Source organism: Trachypithecus francoisi, unplaced genomic scaffold (genome assembly GCF_009764315.1).
Source record: "Trachypithecus francoisi isolate TF-2019V2 unplaced genomic scaffold, Tfra_2.0 Lachesis_group1, whole genome shotgun sequence".
In the NCBI taxonomy this organism is placed as follows: Eukaryota; Metazoa; Chordata; class Mammalia; order Primates; family Cercopithecidae; genus Trachypithecus; species Trachypithecus francoisi.
In genome coordinates this window covers 70,614,042-70,633,264 of record NW_022681454.1, presented here as the reverse complement: position 1 = coordinate 70,633,264, position 19,223 = coordinate 70,614,042, and positions in this window count along the sequence as shown.

Genomic DNA, 19,223 nt, shown 5'->3' with positions numbered 1-19,223 from the left:
AATAAAATATGATTTTCTTTTTATTTCATCTTATGAAAAATTTATTATCAGATATATTCTAGTATAAATCATGTCTGCTTAGGATTTGGGTGATTTTTAAGCTAGAGTGTGTTTACACGTCCGTGTGAAGAGACCCCAAACAGGCTTTATGTGAGCAACATGGTGTTTATTTTACCTGGGTGCAGGCAGGCTGAGTCCAAAAAAGAAGTCAGCAAAGGGTGGTGAGATTATCATTAGTTCTTATAGGTTTGGGGATAGGCGGTGGAGTTTTGGGGGCAGAGGGTGGATCTCACAAAGTACCTTCTCAAGGGTGGGGAGAATTACAGAGAACCTTCTTAAGGGTGGGGGAGATTATAAAGAAACTTCATAAGGGTGGGGGAGATTACAAAGTACATTCATCAGTTAGGGTGGGGCAGAAACAAATCACAATGGTGGAATGTCATCAGTTAAGGCTGTTTTCACTTTTGTGGATCTTCAGTTGCTTCAGGCCATCTGGATGTATGTGTGCAGGTCACTGGGGATATGATGGCTTAGCTTGGACTCAGAGGCCTGACAGAGTGCAGTAGTGCAGTCTCAGCTCACTGTAATCTCTGCCTCCCGTGTTCAAGTGATTCTGCTGCCTCAGCCTCCTGAGTAGCTGGGATTACAGGTGTTCACCACCATGCCTGGCTAATTTTTGTATTTTTAGTAGAGATGGGGTTTTGCCATATTGGCTAGGCTGGTCTCGAACTCCTGACCTCAAGTGATCTGCCTACCTCAGCCCTGCAAAGTGCTGGGATTACAGACATGAGCCACCACACCTGGCAGGATTTGGGTGATTTAATGAGTCAAGCTGTCATAAATTAAGTTTTATTTTTATTTCCTTTTTTTTTTTTTTTTTGAGACGGAGTCTCGCTCTGTCGCCCAGGCTGGAGTGCAGTGGCCGGATCTCAGCTCACTGCAGGCTCCGCCTCCCAGGCTCACGCCATTCTCCTGCCTCAGCCTCCCGAGTAGCTGGGACTACAGGCGCCCGCCACCTCGCCTGGCTAGTTTTTTGTATTTTTTAGTAGAGATGGGGTTTCACCGTGTTAGCCAGGATGGTCTCGATCTCCTGACCTCATGATCTGCCCGTCTCGGCCTCCCAAAGTGCTGTGATTACAGGCTTGAGCCATCGCGCCCGGCCTTATTTTTATTTCTGTTGTATTATTGAATAAAACAACAAGATACAGAATTTTATATCATCATACTCTAGGCAGCAACTTATTTTTTAGGATTCACTGAACTGTACTAAATAATTTAGACCTTGATTCTTTCATAAAAAATTATAGTATTTATATTTGTTTTGTGTTTTATAGTCTACAAAGGCACTTATATACACTAAGTAATAAGCTTACCACTAATGAGTTTTTACTCCAAGATTATTAAATCTTTGGTGAAATGAGACAAAAAAGAAGCTAGGCTATATTTGATCAGCCTATGGGATAAGGCTGTTCCTATTCTTTATATGGTACTGTTTAAAACCAAATAACATTGAGTCTGAGAAATAAACTGATGTTTTACCATTATGTTATGTTGTTTCGTTGGGGCCATGAAAATAGCTTATAAAACTGTGAATAGGGATGAGTTTTCTCCTAAAAGAACATGCTCACTTTGACTCGGGTTCCTTAAAGAAGTCAAGTCTCACGGTTCAAGCCTTAGTTTGGGTGAGAAGCAAACTTCTTTTTTTATCTAGAGTCAAAAAGAGATTTAGTCTGATTCCAATGTGTGCATATCCTGGAGAATTTCAATGTGGGGGTTCAGACACTTCCAACCACATGAAGGATAGTGGACAATGAAGCCAGATAGAGTTCTAGTATGAGATTGGGCATGGTAGCTCACGTCTGTAATTCCAGCACTTTGGGAGGCCATGGCTGGAGGATTGCTTGAGCCCAGGCATTCAAGACCAGCCTGGGCAATATAGCGAGACCCCATCTCTGCAGAAATTTTACAAATTAGATGTATGCGGTGGCACATACCTGTAGTCCCAGCCAGCTGTTGCTCAGGAGGCTGAGGTGCTCGCTTGGACTCAGGAGTTTAAGGTTAAAGTGAACCATAGTCGTGCTACTGAGTTCCAGTCTGGTCAGCAGAGCAAGACCCTATCTCAAAAACATAAATGTGAAAAAATGGGTTATAGTATGAGATGGGGTCCACACATTGACGAAAATCAATTTCTGTGTTATCTTTCCCTGGATCCTTTGGTTCCCTGGTCCTTCTGGAATGTACTCTTAAAAGCTATGATCTGGCTGGAGTTGTGCTTTATAGAATTAGCCTCTCCAAATCAGACATTCCATGCATCTGATACAGTAACAGAGGTCTTAATAATAGAGAGGAAGCCTTTCTGTATGGTCAGATTGGGAATTGCAACCACCAATCCAGCAGAGGAACCCTGTACCCTAAAACTGAAGATTTTAAGATTGTCCATAAAACAGTCCACCATAGGGTGGCATGACAGAGGAACAGAGCAGAAGAACTTTAGGAACTTGACCTTGAGTACATAAGAGACTGCTCCCTGAAAAACTCCTCTGAGGTGATGGACACTTGGAGGAAGATGGATTGCCAACAATTAGAATAGTCAGAGCTCAATTGATTATAATCTGAGTATTTAGAAATTTTTGTAACCATAGGCTAACAAGGACTGGGAAATTAATGTTAATTCTTTTTTTCAGTCAAATCCTATTGGTTTCCAAATGACATTGAAGTTATATCCTTTACACCTCAAAAAGTAGCCAAATCTCTCTACTTCTTGCTATCTTCATTGCCATTATCTTAGTTTAGTGCATTATTATCTGTTGGCTACATTATCACAACAGTCACCTAAATGGAATCCTTACCCGTCTTACGTGATGCAGCCAACTGATCTCTACCATGTGTGAATCTAATTGTGCTAAAGTCTTTTTAAAATTCCTCACTACTGGCTCCACATTATACAGGTTATGATGCATAAATCCCTTACTGATCTACTTGCATTTACATATTCACATCTCTGAGGACTTCACTTTTACCTCCATTAGCACATCAAACTGTATTACTTGCAGTACCATTAGTGCTCAATGCTCTTTCTTGGTTCCAAAATTTTTGCCAATGTTATATCTTCTACCCAGAATGCTCCACCCACCATCTATTTCCATCATTTTTTTTTTTTCTATTTTAGTTGTATCTTTCTCCCAAGAGAACATCTCTCTGTGAAGTTATGTCTGATTCTTTCCAATTACTATGTATACTAAAATGGGTTATGTCCACAGCTTCCCACCCAGCAGTACTTATACATATTGGAATACTCTACTATTTCTTAAGAAAAAAGATTATGTCTTGTTTACTGCTGTATGCCTGGCTTCTAACACTATACCAGACACATACCATACCAGCTCAAAAAAAAAAAGTTGAATACATTATAATGTTCTCATAAGTTTCATAATCACCTTGTAAGTTAGATGCAATTATTATCTCACTTTATATCTGAGTACAGGAATACCTTGGAGATATCTTGAGTTCTGCTCCAGTAAAGCAAATAGCTTCAGTAAAGCAAATAGCAATAAAGTGAGTCACATAAAATTTTGTTTCTCAGCACATAAAGTTATGTTTACCATCTACTGTAGTCCATTATGTATGCAATAGCATTATATCATTAATAACACTGTATATACCCTAATTTAAAAATATATTTTGCTAAAAATTCTAATGATTATATGAGCCTTCAGTAAATTTTAATATTTATGCTTATAGAGGATCTTTTCTTGATATTGATGGATGCTGACTAATTAGGGTTATGGCTTCTGAAAGTTGCATTGGGTGCGGCAACTTTTAAACATAAGACCACAGTGAAATTTGCTGCATTGATTGACTATTCCTTTCAAGAAAGACTTCTCTGTAATATAGGACACTGTCAGATAGCATTTTACCCACAGTAGAACTTTTTTCAAATTGAAATAAATCCTCTCAAACCCTGCTGCTCCTTTATCAACTAAGTTTATGTAATAGACTAAATCCTTTGTTGTCATTTCAACCATGTTTACTGCATCTTCACCAAGAGTTTATCCCATCTGAAGAAACCACATTCTTTATTTATTCATAAGAAACAAGCCCTCATCTATTCGAGTCAGATCATGAGATTGCAGCAACTTAGTCATAACTTCGGGCTCCACTTTTAATTCTAACAAATGCTCTTAACGGCATCTAGATTGGCGAATTTTTTCTAGAAGTTTTGCAATTTACTTTGCCCAGATCGACCAGAAGGATTACTATTTATAGCAGCTAAAGACTTAAAAAAAATATATTTTATATAAGTAAATATATTATTTTATATAAAATAAAACTCAAAAGTCAAACTTACTTTTTGATCTATGGACTTCAGAATAAATGCTATGCTAGCAGACATGAAAACATTTATCTTCTTGTACATCTTTATCAGAGCTCTTGGGTGACTAGACACATTATAAATGATACTACTATTTTGAAAGGCATCTTTTTTTCTCAGCAATTCTCAACAGTGGGCTTACAATGTTCAGTAAACCATGTTGTAAATAGATGTGCTTTTGTCCAGGCTTTGTTATTCCATTTATAGAGCACAGAGAGAATAGATTTAGCATAATTCTTTAGGGACCTAGGATTTTTGAAATGGTAAATGAGCATTAGCTTTCAACTTAAAGTTACCAGCTGCATTAGCCCCTACCAAAAGAATTACTTGTTCTTTAAAGCACTGGAGCCAGACATCGTCTTTTCCTCTCTAGTTATGAAAGTCCTAGATAACATCTTCCTCCAATGTAAGACTGTTTCATCTACATTGGAAATCTTTTCTTTAGTGTAGCCATCTTTATCAATTATCTTACTTAGATCTTCTGGATAACTTGCTGCAGCTTCTACATCACCTGCCGCTTCACTTTGCACTTTTATACTGTGGAGACAGCTTTCCTTCCTTAAATCTTATGAGCCAATTTCTGGTAGCTTCAGATCTTCCTTCTGAAGCTTCCTCACCTCTTTCAGCCTTCATAGAATTGAAAAGAGTTAGGGCCTTGCTCTATATTAGGCTTTGGCTTAAGGTGATATTGTATCTGGTTTGCTATTCTATACAGATCACTAAAACTCTCCATATCAGGAATAAGCCTGTTTTGCTTTCATATTATTTGTGTGTTCACTGGAGTAGTGGTCTTAATTTCTTTCAAGAATGTTTCCTTTGCATTCACAACTTGGGTAACTGTTTGGCACAAGAGTCCCCGCTTTTAGTCTTTTTCACAGTTTGACGTGTCTTTCTCACTAAGCTTAATCATTTCTACTTTTTGATTTAAAGTGAAAGACATGCAACTCTTACCTAAACATTTAGAGGTCATTGTAGGGTAATTAATTGATCTATTTTAATATTGTATGTCTTTTGGAATATGGAGGCCTAAAGAGAAGGAAAGAGAAGGGGAAAAAAAACAGCCAGTGGTTTAGTCAGAACACAAACATTTATCCATTGTTTGTCATCTTTTCTGTTTGTTTGTTTCATTTTTGTTTTGTTTTTGAGACGGAGTCTCGTTCTGTTGCCCAGGCTGGAGCGCAGTGGCATGATCTCGGCTCACCACAACCTCCACCTCCCGGGTTCAAGCGATTCTTCTGCCTCAGCCTCCAGAGTAGCTGGGACTACAGGTATGTGCCACCACACCTGACTAATTGTTGTATTTTCAGTAGAGTTGGGGTTTCACCATGTTATCCAGGCTGGTCTCGAACTCCTGACCTCAGGTGATCCACTCACATTGACCTCCCAAAGTACTGAGATTATAGGCATGAACCACCATGCCCAGACAAGTTTGTCATATTACATGGCCATGGTTCATAATATCCCCAAACAACTACAATAATAACATTAAAGATGATGGACTGCAAATCACCATAACAGATATAATAATAATGAAAATGCTTAAAATAGTGCAAGAATTACCAAAATGTGATACAGAGAAACAAAGTGAGCACATTCTAATGGAAAAATTGAGTCAATAGATTTGCTCAATGCTGTGTTGCCACAAACTATTATTTTGTAACAAACCCAGTTATCTTCAAAGTGAAATAAAGATAAGTGCAATAAAATTAGGTGTGCCTGGATAAGACATATTAAGTTTCTGTTCCAATGCAGAAAAGACAGTCAATGACCAAGCCAGGATTCAAAATTCAAAATTCAAATATGATATTGCACTGCCATATAGTATTCATGTATGGTAGAGTATAGCATTTCTCTGTTATTTTGTGGCCGGGCATGGTGGCTCACACCTGTAATCCCAGCACTTTCAAAGGCCAAGGAGGGCGGATCACAAGGTCAAGAAATTGAGACCATCCTGGCCAACATGGTGAAACCCCATCTCTACCAAAAAAAAAAAAAAAAAATTAGCCGGGCATGGTGGCACCCTCCTGTAGTCCCAGCTACTCGGGAGGTTGAGGCAGGAGAATCACTTGAATCCTGGAGGCAGAGATTGCAGTGAGCCAAGATGGCGCCACTGCACTACACTGAACTCCAGTCTGGCGACAGAGTGAGACTGCATCTGAAAAAAAAAAAAAGTTACTTTGCTAGAGGGCTATAATCTAAACGTGAAAAGTCAGTAGTACAGAGACACTATTATAGAAGAAAGAGTATGCACTTAAATAGAGGGTATCTGAGTGTTTCTCATACGTCAGTGTACATCAAAATTACCTAGAAGACGTGTTAATACACAGATTGCCAAAAGACAGAAAAGGATATTAAAGTGAACTTATTCAAATCTGTAATTCTTTAGCTCTACTGTGAAAAGCCTTCCAAATATATCCTTTTTAAAAACCTTTTTAAAAATCTTTAAGTTATTCCCATATCTTCCTTTATACAGTACACTAGAAATAAGGAAATTCTGAAGCAACCAGATACTCAAAAAATTGGTCCAAACAATGCTCAAACCTATTACTGGCAGGAACTCATCTAGCTACTGCCAAATTTATTCTGGCAGTCCAAAGAGTCTGGGAGTGTGGGAACCACAAACATGACCACAGTGGCCACATGCCAGGCTTTGCTTTATTCACTGGACATCTTGAATACTAAATATCCAGAAACCTTGGATGGGTGGCAATGCTCCTCCCACATCTAGGCATGGATGAGGCCTAAATTTGGGAGAAACCCGGAGCTGGAAAGCACGGTACTAATCACAGATGCCTAAAAAATGAGATTTGCCAAAGGAATGAATGGACAACACTTTACCACACCAGATATCTCAATTTAAGACAGTTCCCTTTTGCTTCATTTCTTAATTTAAAAATTCTTATTCCAAATGTGTGTTTGTTTTGCTGGTTTTGTTGTCTTCCATGCATCTGTTCATTTATTTAAGTAAAATCATCTAATTTTTGCTTCTGTTTCCTCTAGTTATAATGTCACATCTGCTTACCGTATTTATTTTTAATTGGTTTTTGATAAATGGCAACTTTATGCCTAACCCTTTAGCTTACAGCTTAGAGTTTGTTTGCATAATCAAAATTTTAGTTTGCATAAGACAAAATTTTGCCCTTCTGCTTTGTCAAAGATTCTAGGACAGCCAGAAAGTTAGATTTTTAAAAATGTCATTTTTATTTTGGCTTGGATCTCCAACAAATATATTCATATTGTTTATCTACTACCTAACCTTGTTTAGACCTTCAATATGTATATTTCAAGTGGTGGTGTTAGTGTATGAGGCTACTATCTATAACCCAACGTGCAAAATAGTGATCTCAGTGATTTAGAAGAAAATTCTATTAAAAGATAATAGAAGAAAGTAACAAATACTGTGTATTTTGAATTAGGTAAATCACAGCTATCACAGTGTGCTCATACCAAATATTTTAGTAGTCTCTGAAGAATCCTTTCCTAATGAGCATTAGAATCAACAATTCCCAGAAAATCAGCTACAGTCCTTTTCTGAGTGATCTTCTCATTGAACCATTTCAGTGAACCCCACTGGCATGATCCAACTTTCCCTCCACAAATGTCCTCCTCTGCTGGGAGCCCTATTTGGATGGATTCTCTTAGTCTCAGTCCTCCAATGGCTTCATAGATTTTATCAAAGGAAGTCCCCTAGTTTTATTCTTGATTTAGCCGCTGATTATGATACTTTCAGAGGGATGTCATTAGAACAGTTACTTTCTTCTCTAAATTCTCTACATTTCAAATGTTCCAGGGAAAAGACAATGTATTGCAAGGGGTCCCTCTCTTTAGCCTGCATCAAAATCTCCTGGAAGATTTGTTAATACACAGATTGCTAACCCCAATTCCAGAGATTGTGACTTTGTAGATCTGGGTAGAGGCCTAAAAATTTGGATTTCTTACAAATGATATTGATGCCACTGAGTCAAGAGCTATAGTGTGAGAACAATTGGTAAAGTGGAGGGAGTACCAATTTCTGAAGCAGACAAACTTAAGTCTAAATTGTAACTGTATAACTTACTAGTTGTGTGATATTGAACAAAAGACCTAATGTCTCAAACACTCAGTTTCCTCACTAATATATGTTAAAGATGGCAATCAATACCACTTAGGGTCATTGTGGAGATTCAATAAAAGTAGAAACACACACACGCACACACAATATTAGCTCAGTATCTGATAAAATGAAGTAGTCTGTAAGTGTTTTCCTTTCTCTTTTTCTCCGGATAAAGAAGAATTCATCCTGAAGCCAGTCCAATTGGTCTTTTGACAAAGAAACAGCTCCTGCTCCACCCTGGGCAACATTAAAGCCAATATCACTGACTCAACCCCAATATGGGTGTTCTTTCTCTTAAATAGAGTGCTAGTAATCCTTTCCCAAAGAAATATTGCTTGTTTCTCTAAGATCTGTCAAAGGCCTCCAGATGCCTCCCAACTACTTTTATTAAGTTCTCTATGAAAATACCCAAACAACAAAGATTTGTAAATGATAAACCTTGATCACAGGCTGCAAACTCACTTGAAGGTAGGTTGTTTAAAAGATTCTAAACCCTACCCATCTTTGAAACAAGCCTTCCTAAAAAAGATTGCAAAATTAGCTTGGATGGAAGGAAACTCAGATCTGCTTATTCTCAGCAAGGGGTGACTATAGGCAAGTCTTTCTGCTATTTTTTTTGTTGTTCATTTTGTAAACTGAATCAAGTAAATATGTGTTAACCAACAGAACTGTGCTTTCTCCAAACTTTTCTTCAGATTTTCAAATTTCCATTCTCAATCTTAATTTGATTTTACATTGGGTGTTAGCATGTAATAATTGAACAACAGGAACAATAAGCAGTGAAACAAACGTGGGAACAAACATCAGGTACCTAAGTAAACTCCACTCTTTACTGAGCATTCACCTACAAGGCATTAGGCTAAAGTGTTTTGCTTATACTCTCTTATTTCATCTTACAGGAATCCTGTTACATGGAAAAATATCTCAACCCCATGTATATATGATGAAACTGAGGTTTTAAGAAGCAAAAAGGTAAAGCTCACTTAGCTAGTAAGTGGCAGGTTTGAGATTCAAACTTAGTTCTCTCATGCTTTTGCTCTTAATCATTACACCACACTCTTTCTTGTCATTAACAATGATAAAGAACTCCTAAAGAATCCATTATTTCTAAAGACGCATGCTGGAATATTCAAGGATAAATTAAAGCACACACACACACACAAGCAAATATGACAAACTAAGAATTGCTAAAACTAGACAAAGAAGATCAGGTGTTTGCTATACATTGTTTTCTGTATGTTTTAAAGTTTTCATAATCAAAAGTTCGAAGGAAATTAGGCACTCACCAAACGTCCTAAGGTGATAATGTGGAGTTAAGTTCAGAATATAAATGTAAAAATAACTGAAGAAAGATTTCAAATGAACATTTCAGAGAAGAGTTAACTGAAAGAATTGAAATTCTTTAAGTTGCAAGTCTTCCTTAGTTGCCTTACCTTTCACTATTAGCTTCTATAACTCTATAGCTTTGATTGCCTTAATATCTTCCTACACTCTATTCAGGCACCTCATAAAAGTTTACTTACTCATTTCAAAAATAAAAATCTTCTAGTGGCCCTAAGAACAACCCCCAATATTTCTCTCTAACTCTCTCAGATATATAGCATCGTAATTTTCGTGTTCTGCCAAATTAATAATTCAGAAAATATTATGAACTTTTATGTCAATCCAAGCTAGCTGCAATTTGCAGAATATTATTTCTAAAAAGTAAAGCAAAGTTAAAACAAATAAAGGTAAATGATATTATATGACACTATTTGGGTCATAATTTTTCAGTATTGTAGTGAAGTTGAAACATTTGAAAAATCACAGACTATCCTTATGCTATGCAACCTCTTATTCCTTAATATCCCGGATTTAAACAGTCAATATTATAATCTACTTAAATGAATGCAAGAAACATCACCCAGAAGGCTTGTACTGTAATGATTAATTTTAACACTAAAAACCAGACCTGTCTTTTCCCATATCTATCAACATATCTTACATGTAATTGATTTACAAAATATAATAATTCACCAGAAAATTTTAAATGCCTGTAATTATCCTCTAGGCTTTAGGCCCAGTCATATAATTAGAACCAGAATTGTCTGGTTACAGAAATGTTTAGGGCAACCAAAAGAAATTCAAAAGCTCTGAAGACAATGCCCAGCTTGTGTTTGCACGTGCGCGTGTGTGTGGGTGTGTGTACACACGTACGTGTGTGTGTGTATAAGCTGGTCCTAAGAGAACAGTATGGAATTAAGGTAAGAAGTTTAGGCTTATGAAACAGACTGCTTATATTTACAATATTATCTCAAAAGTGATCTATGCTGTTTGGGCAAGTTATTTGACCTCTGTAATCCTCAGACTATTCATTGTAAAGTGCAAGCAATGATAACAACTATTAGATAACGTTGTCATGAGGATAACATTTAAAAACCCGTGTAAAATGCATCAAACAGAACCTGTTGATAATTAAGCATTTAATACATGCCGTGTATTATTATTTTCATTACTCTTATTTCTACGCAGGTAATATCAGGGTATCCCAAACTCAGAACGTTCAAAACTAAACTCATCTTCATCCTCTCCATATTTGCTTATTTTTCTCTAGCATTTATTCTTATTAACAAAACTATGATCCACTTATTCTCTAAAGATTGGAATCCAGGTTTTCTTCTAGGGTTTTTATGGTATTAGGTCTAACATTTAAGTCTCTAATCCATCTTGAATTAATCTTTGTATAAGGAGTAAGGAAAGGATCCAGTTTCAGCTTTCTACTTATGGCTAGCCAGTTTTCCCAGCACCATTTATTAAATAGGGAATCCTTTCCCCATTTCTTGTTTCTCTCAGGTTTGTCAAAGATCAGATGGCTGTAGATGTGTGGTATTATTTCTGAGGACTCTGTTCTGTTCCATTGGTCTATATCTCTGTTTTGGTACCAGTCCCATGCTGTTTTGGTTACTGTAGCCTTGTAGTATAGTTTGAAGTCAGGTAGCGTGATGCCTCCAGCTTTGTCCTTTTGACTTAGGATTGTCTTGGCAATGTGGGCTCTTTTTTGTTTCCATATGAACTTTAAAGCAGTTTTTTTCCAATTCTGTGAAGAAACTCATTGATAGCCTGATGGGGATGGCATTGAATCTATAAATAACCTTGGGCTGTATGGCCATTTTCATGATATTGGGGGTAATACCATTCAGGACATAGGCATGGGCAAGGACTTCATGTCTAAAACACCAAAAGCAATGGCAGCAGAAGCCAAAATTGAGACATGGGATCTAATTAAACTAAAGAGCTTCTGCACAGCAAAAGAAACTACCATCAGAGTGAACAAGCAACCTACAGAATGGGAGAAAATTTTTGCAATCTACTCATCTGACAAAGGGCTAATATCCAGAATCTACAAAGAACTCAAACAAATATACAAGAAAAAAACAAACAACCCCATCAAAAAGTGGGCAAAGAATATGAACAGACATTTCTCAAAAGAAGACATTCATACAGCCAACAGACACATGAAAAAATGCTCATTATCACTCGCCATCAGAGAAATGCAAATCAAAACCACAATGAGATACCATCTCACACCAGTTAGAATGGCAATCATTAAAAAGTCAGGAAACAACAGGTGCTGGAGAGGATGTGGAGAAATAGGAACACTTTTACACTGTTGGTGGGATTGTAAACTAGTTCAACCATTATGGAAAACAGTATGGCGATTCCTCAAGGATCTAGAACTAGATGTACCATATGACCCAGCCATCCCACTACTGGGTATATGCCCAAAGGATTATAAATCATGCTGCTATAAAGACACATGCACACGTATGTTTATTGCGGCACTATTCACAATAGCAAAGACTTGGAATCAACCCAAATGTCCATCTGTGACAGACTGGATTAAGAAAATGTGGCACATATCCACCATGGAATACTATGCAGCCATAAAAAGGGATGAGTTTGAGTCCTTTGTTGGGACATGGATGCAGCTGGAAACCATCATTCTTAGCAAACTATCACAAGAACAGAAAACCAAACACCGCATGTTCTCACTCATAGGTGGTAACTGAACAATGAGATCACTTGGACTCAGGAAGGGGAACATCACACACCGGGGCCTATCATGTGGAGGGGGGAGGGGGGAGGGATTGCATTGGGAGTTATACCTGATATAAATGATGAATTGATGGGTGCTGACGAGTTGATGGGTGCAGCACACCAACATGGCACAAGTATACATATGTAACAAACCTGCACGTTATGCACATGTACCCTAGAACTTAAAGTATAATTAAAAAAAAAAAAAAAGATTGGACTCCAAAATAAATCTAATTATTTAACAAAGATAATAAATACATTGCATCAATGATTCCTCCTTAATAGCTCTCAAATTTGCCTTCTTTCCTCTATGTCCTCTGATACTGACTTAATTCATGCCCATCAATACTCATTTGTTTACTGCAGGAGCTCCTTTATTCCAGTCTTGTTCCCTGTAGTTTATTCCCCACATGGTTTCCAAATAATAACTTTTTAAAAGAATTATCATTTGACTTTTATTTTAAATATATATGGATAGTGACTTCTTATGAAGAGGCTTCAAGTTTCTTTTCAAACATGGCAAATCAAACACACACAACAATCTGTATTCCTTCCTAAAAATTACACTAGTTATCTATGGTTCTGAAATAAATAACCCCAATTTAGAAGGTGGAAAAGCAATAAACATTTATTATCTCACAGTTTCTATGTGTCAGAAACTTGGATATGACTTATCTGGGTTGCTGTACCTCAGGGTTTCTCATAAGGCTACAATCAAGGTGTCAGTAGGGACTGCAGTCTTATCTGAAGACTTGAGTGAGGGATGTAATGTGCTACCAAGCTCATTGATATGGCAGAATTCAGTTCCTCTCAGCCTGGTGGACTGAGTGCCTACCTTCCTCAAGGGTTATTGGCCAGAGACCTACTTCGCTCCTTGCCATATGGGCTCCTCTGTAAGGCAGCTCACAATTTGGAAGCTTGCTACTCTCAGAGCTATCAACAGAATAAGAATGAGAGTAAAAGCAAGAGAAAAAGACCAAATCATATTTTTTTGTAACCTAATCTCAGAGGTGAAGTTGTATGACTTGAGTCCACACTATTCATTAAAAGTGAGTCACTAAGTCCAACCCTCACTCAAGGATGGGAAAGGGCATTATACAAGGACATGAATACCTCAAGTCAAGAATCACTGGGAACTATTTCAGATATTGTCTACCAAACCCTTTAAATTGACAGTAAAAATATAAAACAGGCATTTACTCCCAAGACAAAATGAAGAGCAGAAGACAGGAAATTGAGCAAGTAAATGAACTAATGATACATGATTTAATAGCTTAGAGAAAACCTAAAACTTTAAGAGATAAAGCCAAACAACAGCTAACAAATTCATAAATTCAGAATTTTCTTTGGAAAACTGATGGTGAATGTACACCACCAAAATGGAGGAGTAAACCAACAAGGAGAAAACAGAAATACAAAAAACAACAACAGACATAATACAAGTCAAATAAAGGGGATTTAAAAACTATAGACAGTTTGTGAAACAAACCGGAGAGCAAACAACTGAGGCTGGAGCAGGAGAATCGTGTTCTAAGAGCACTGTTTGCTAGAAGAAAATTAAATAGATAGAATATTTGATATGTTTCAACATATCCAGGAATTATTTTCAATTCTACCATAGATGCTAGGTATAAATTATTGGCAGGGTGAACAGAAAGCTAAGCAAATCAAAAAACACAGTTTATTTACTATGTTTACAAAGTGAAATGCAAAATAAAGAGAAAATAATCATACTTAGCTCACCTATAAAAAAGTCAGCATTTTTTAAAATAAATATTTAACCAAAAGTTGTGGAGTATGTATATTAGAACAATAAAATGAAGTAAAGTTGTACATATAAAGAAAGGATAGTGGAAGAAAGATACATCTTTATCTTACATTACAGAACAGCAGTGTCTAAAAGGTTTTTATCCTTAAGTAAAACTTCAGCAAATATTGCAATCCATATAAACAGGCTGTGCAAATCCTCCTGAAATTCATTTGAAACTTAATTCCAAAGACTGTATAGTGAATGTAAAGCCACAAAAGCAAAGTTAGTTTCAGATAAACCTCAACACAGAATAAATGTCTTTACATAGTTTTCCTTCATTTAAGAAATTCATTAATAGATGCAACATACTGTACTTACAACTTCATATAGGATTTTAATAAAAATACAAATGTCATTATTATCCTGCAGCTAAATCACCACAATAACAATATAGTTTTATTTCTTCTCCTACTGGTTTCCACTTGCTTTGAGTAGAAAAATTGCCAAGGTTTACCTTTTAAAAAATGTATCATGAATTCGGGCAAATTATTTACACTCACTATATCTTTATTTCTGAAAGAATGGAATACTACCTCAAAGTTGGGAAAATATTTTTGAAATGTGACAAAAAAATTAAAGGTACAAATTTTTAAAAGAAAGAAGTTTTCTGGCTTGCACTATTTCTGCTAAAAAAAACTGTTGATAGTATTATAGTGATTCTCCTTTATGTGACAATTCACTCTTCCCTTGCTGCTTTTAATACCATTTCTTTGTCTCTAACTTCTGACAATTTGACTATCATATGTTTTGATGTGGGGCTCTGTGGAGTCATCTTATCTGGTGCCCTATGGGCTTCCTAGATCTGGTTCTCTGATTTCTTTCTCAAATTTGGGAAGTTTTCTGCCATTACTTCTTTGAATATGTTTTCTGTCCCTTTCTCTCTTTCTATTACTTCTGGCATGCCAATTATGTATGCTGTTCTCCTTGATAATGCCCCATAAGATTGTAAGCTATCTTCACTCTTTCATTCTTTTTTCCTCCTCAGATTGAATGACCTGTCTTCAAATTCAGCTGGGTTGTTCAAGGGGCAGTCCTTTTAGATGGGAGCTATGGAAGTTGTGGTGCGTGGGGCATGGCCAAACACCTTCCAGGCTAGATAGGCATCAATTTACCTTTAAAGTGATCCAGAGGGAGATCTCAAGATGTGCTGAGCTCAGTCTCAGCTATGGAAGGGCTATTGGGCTTTTGTTGTTTGTTTTTTTCATTTGTTTCTTTGTTTTGCTCTGTTAGCTCCCTAATGCCAGTTTATTAGAGTCTACGTCATTGAATCCCTTCTGGAGAGAAAATGAGAGCTGCACATTTTCTGCACTGCTTTAAGGGGGCATAGCCCCTGGAACTGTTAGGACAACAACTTAAAACCACCTCTGGGATCAAGGGATACTCACATATGCCTGGTCTCATCTGATCCCAGAGGTGCTAGGTTTAGGATGGAGTCCTTCAAAAGGTAACTTTAAAAATTGGGGCTCTCAGTAAGCATCCTAAATCCCTTCTGGGGAACAAAAAAAGAGGGAATTGCGGGGGATGGGGTTGTTTGTTTTTAGGTCCTTTGCACTGTTTCAGAAGGATGAAGTTCCAGGAGGATGAAGTCCCTGGAGAAGCTTGCAAACACATTTAAGGACAGTGCTTTTTTTCTGCCATCTAGACAGACATGTGTATGAGAGTCCCTTCCACTCCCAGAGCTAGGAGATTTGTGAATGAGTCTCTCTGGTGGATGTTGTAATAGTTGAGGCACATGGTGTGGGTTCAGACTCCTCCCAGACTGGTGGTAGGTTAATAATTGATTCCCTCTTTAACTTGCCATTGCAAGTTAGTTAAAAGCCAGGCCACCCAGCAGCCACTGGAGGGGTGTATTGTAACTTCCTTCCAGGAAGAAACAGAGATCTGCAGTTTTTTTAAGCTCCCCCCCCCCCCTTTTTTTGCACTACTCCAAGGGGGATGAAGTTCCTACAAGTACTCGCATGCCCACGGAAAATGGCTATTTTACTTCCTATGATCTGGAGGGAAAGGCATGTGCCTAATCCCCTCCATTCCCAGAGTAAGTGAATTAAGAGTCAAACCACAGGGAAGCTTGGGATTAGAGCCCTGAATGTGAGCTCTAAACCCTCCTCTCCACAGGGAGAAACTGAATGTTGGGAACTTCTTTTCTACTTTTATGGCACAATGCATACCTGGAGTGTTGTTTGTGCCTGTGTGTGCATCAGTTTCTCGTACTCACTAAATGTGGATGTTCTCTTCAATGTCCAGTTGAGTAGGAGCCTCCTGACGGTCTCTGACTTTCCCCCAGAGAGAAATGATCCATGAATAGATGGTTATTAGCTGCAAATGTGTAAAGGGAGCATGAGAAGCTTCTTATTTTGCCATATTGGTAATGTCACTCCTTATGATTGCTAGTTTCTTGAGAGATTTAATTTATTAGCCAACTGCATTGTTTATAAATATGAATGATCGATTATTTTCAACTTAATATTTTCAATGTCAAATTTTACATTTTCTCATAAGAGTATGCTGACACTTGCTTTGTTTTTCATTTTGGATTGGCTTTATGCATGCTTTGCATTCTAACTTTCTATATTATTATTTTTTTATTTTTTTATAAATTTTTCTGAGTATACAGTAGCAGTATATATTTATGGAATACATGAGATATTTTGATACAGGCATGCAATGTGTAATAATTACATCAGAGTAAATGAAGTATCCATCACATCAAGAATTTATCTTTTGTGTTACAAACAATCCAATTTTAGTATTTTACTTATTTTTAAATGTAAAATTAAATTATTATTTAGTCTATAGTCACCCTGCTGTGCTATCAAAATGTAAGTTGTTTTCCTTCTTTTAAATTATTTTTGAAATAGACCTTGTTCCCCTCCGCTACCCTTCACAGCCTCTGGTAACCATCCCTCTACTCTTGATCTCCATGAGTTAAATTGTTTTAATTGTTAGCTCCCATAAATGAGTAAGAGCATGTCAAGTTTGTCTTTCTGTGTCTGGCTTATTTCACTTAACATAATGACCTCCAGTTCCATCCATGTTGCTGAAAATGTGTATTCTTTTTTAGGACTGAATAGTACTCCATTGTGTATATGTACCACATTTTCGTCGTTCATCTGTTGATGAACACTTAGGTTGCTTTCAAATCTTGGCTATTGTGAATAGTGCTGTAATAAACATAGGAGTGTTAATATCTCTTTGATATACTAATTTCCTTTCTCTTGGGTATATACCTAGCAGTGGAATTCCAGGATCATATGGTAGCTCTGTTTTTAGCTTTTTTGAGGAACTTCCAAACTGTGTTCCATCCATGTGGTTGCACTAATCTACATTCCCACCAACAGTGTACAAGGGTTCCCTTTTCTTCAGGTCCCTGCCAGCATTTGTTATTGCCTATCTTTTAGATAAAAGCCAGTTTAATTGGTGGGGGAGATGAATATCATTGTAGTTTTTTGACTTTCATTTCTCTGATAATGAATGATATTGAGCACCTTTTATCAACTTGTCATATATTTGTTTGCCATTCATGTGTCTTCTTTTGAGAAATGGCTATTCAGATCTTTTGCTTTTTTTTTTTTTTTTTTTTTATTAGACGGAGTCTCAATCTATAACCCAGGCTGGAGTGCAGTGGCTTGATCTTGGCTCACTGTAAGCTACACCTTCTGGGTTCATGCCATTCTCCTGCCTCAATCTCCTGAGTAGTTGGGATTACAGGCACACACCACAACACCTGGGTAATTTTTCTATTTTTTTTTTTTAGTAGAAACAGGGTTTCACTAGGTTGTTCAGGCTGGTCTCGAACTCCTGACCTCATGATCCGCCCACCTTGGTCTCCTAAAGTGCTAGGATTACAGGCGTGAATCACTGTGCCCGGCCCTTTTGCTCATTTTTTAAGCAGAGTATTAGATTTTTTTTTTTTTTCCTATAGAGTTGTTTGAGCTCCTTTTATATTCTGATCATTAATCCCTTGTCAGATGGGTAGTTTACAAATATTTTCTCTCATTCTGTGGGTTGTTGCCTCAGTTTGCTGATTATTTCCTTTGCTGTGCAGAAGATTTTAAACTTGTGATTCCATTTGTCAATTTTTGCTTTGGTTAACCAGGCTTGTGGTGTATTATTCAAGAAAACTTGCCCCAGCCCAATGTTCTGGAGACTTCTCCAATGTTTGCTAGTATTAGTTTCATAGTTTGGGGTCTTAGATTTAAGTCGTTAACCCATTTTGGAACAATTTTTGTATATGATGAGAGATAGGGGCATAGTTTCATTCTTCTGCCCGTGGTTATCTAGTTTTACCAGCACCATTTATTGAAGAGACTATTTTTCCCCAATGTATGTTCTTAGCAACTTTGTCAAAAATCAATCCACTGTAAATATGTGGTTCTCTATTCTGTTCCATTGGTCTATGTGTCTTTTTTTTTTTTTTGGAATGCCAGTACCATACTGTTTTGGTTATTATAGCTTTGTAATGTAGCTTGAAGTCAAGTAATGTGAATCTTCCACTTTTTCTTCTTTTTGTTCATGATATCTCTGGCTATTCTGGGACTTTTGTGGCTTCATATACATTTTAGGTTTTTTTTCTTTGTCTGTGAAGAATGCCGTCGATATTTTGATAGAGATTTCACTGAATCTATAGATCGCTTTAGGTAGTGTGGATATTTTAACAACATCGGTTCTTCCAGTCCATGAACATGGAATTCTTTCATTTCTTTGTGTCTGCTCCAATTTTTGCATTGATATTTCATAGTTTTTCTAGTTTTTCTTATAGAGAACTTTCATTTCTTAGTTTAACTCCTAGGTATTTTATTTGGAGCTATTGTAAATGGTATTACATTCTTGATTTCTTTTGCAGATTATTTGCTGTTAGCATATAGAAATGC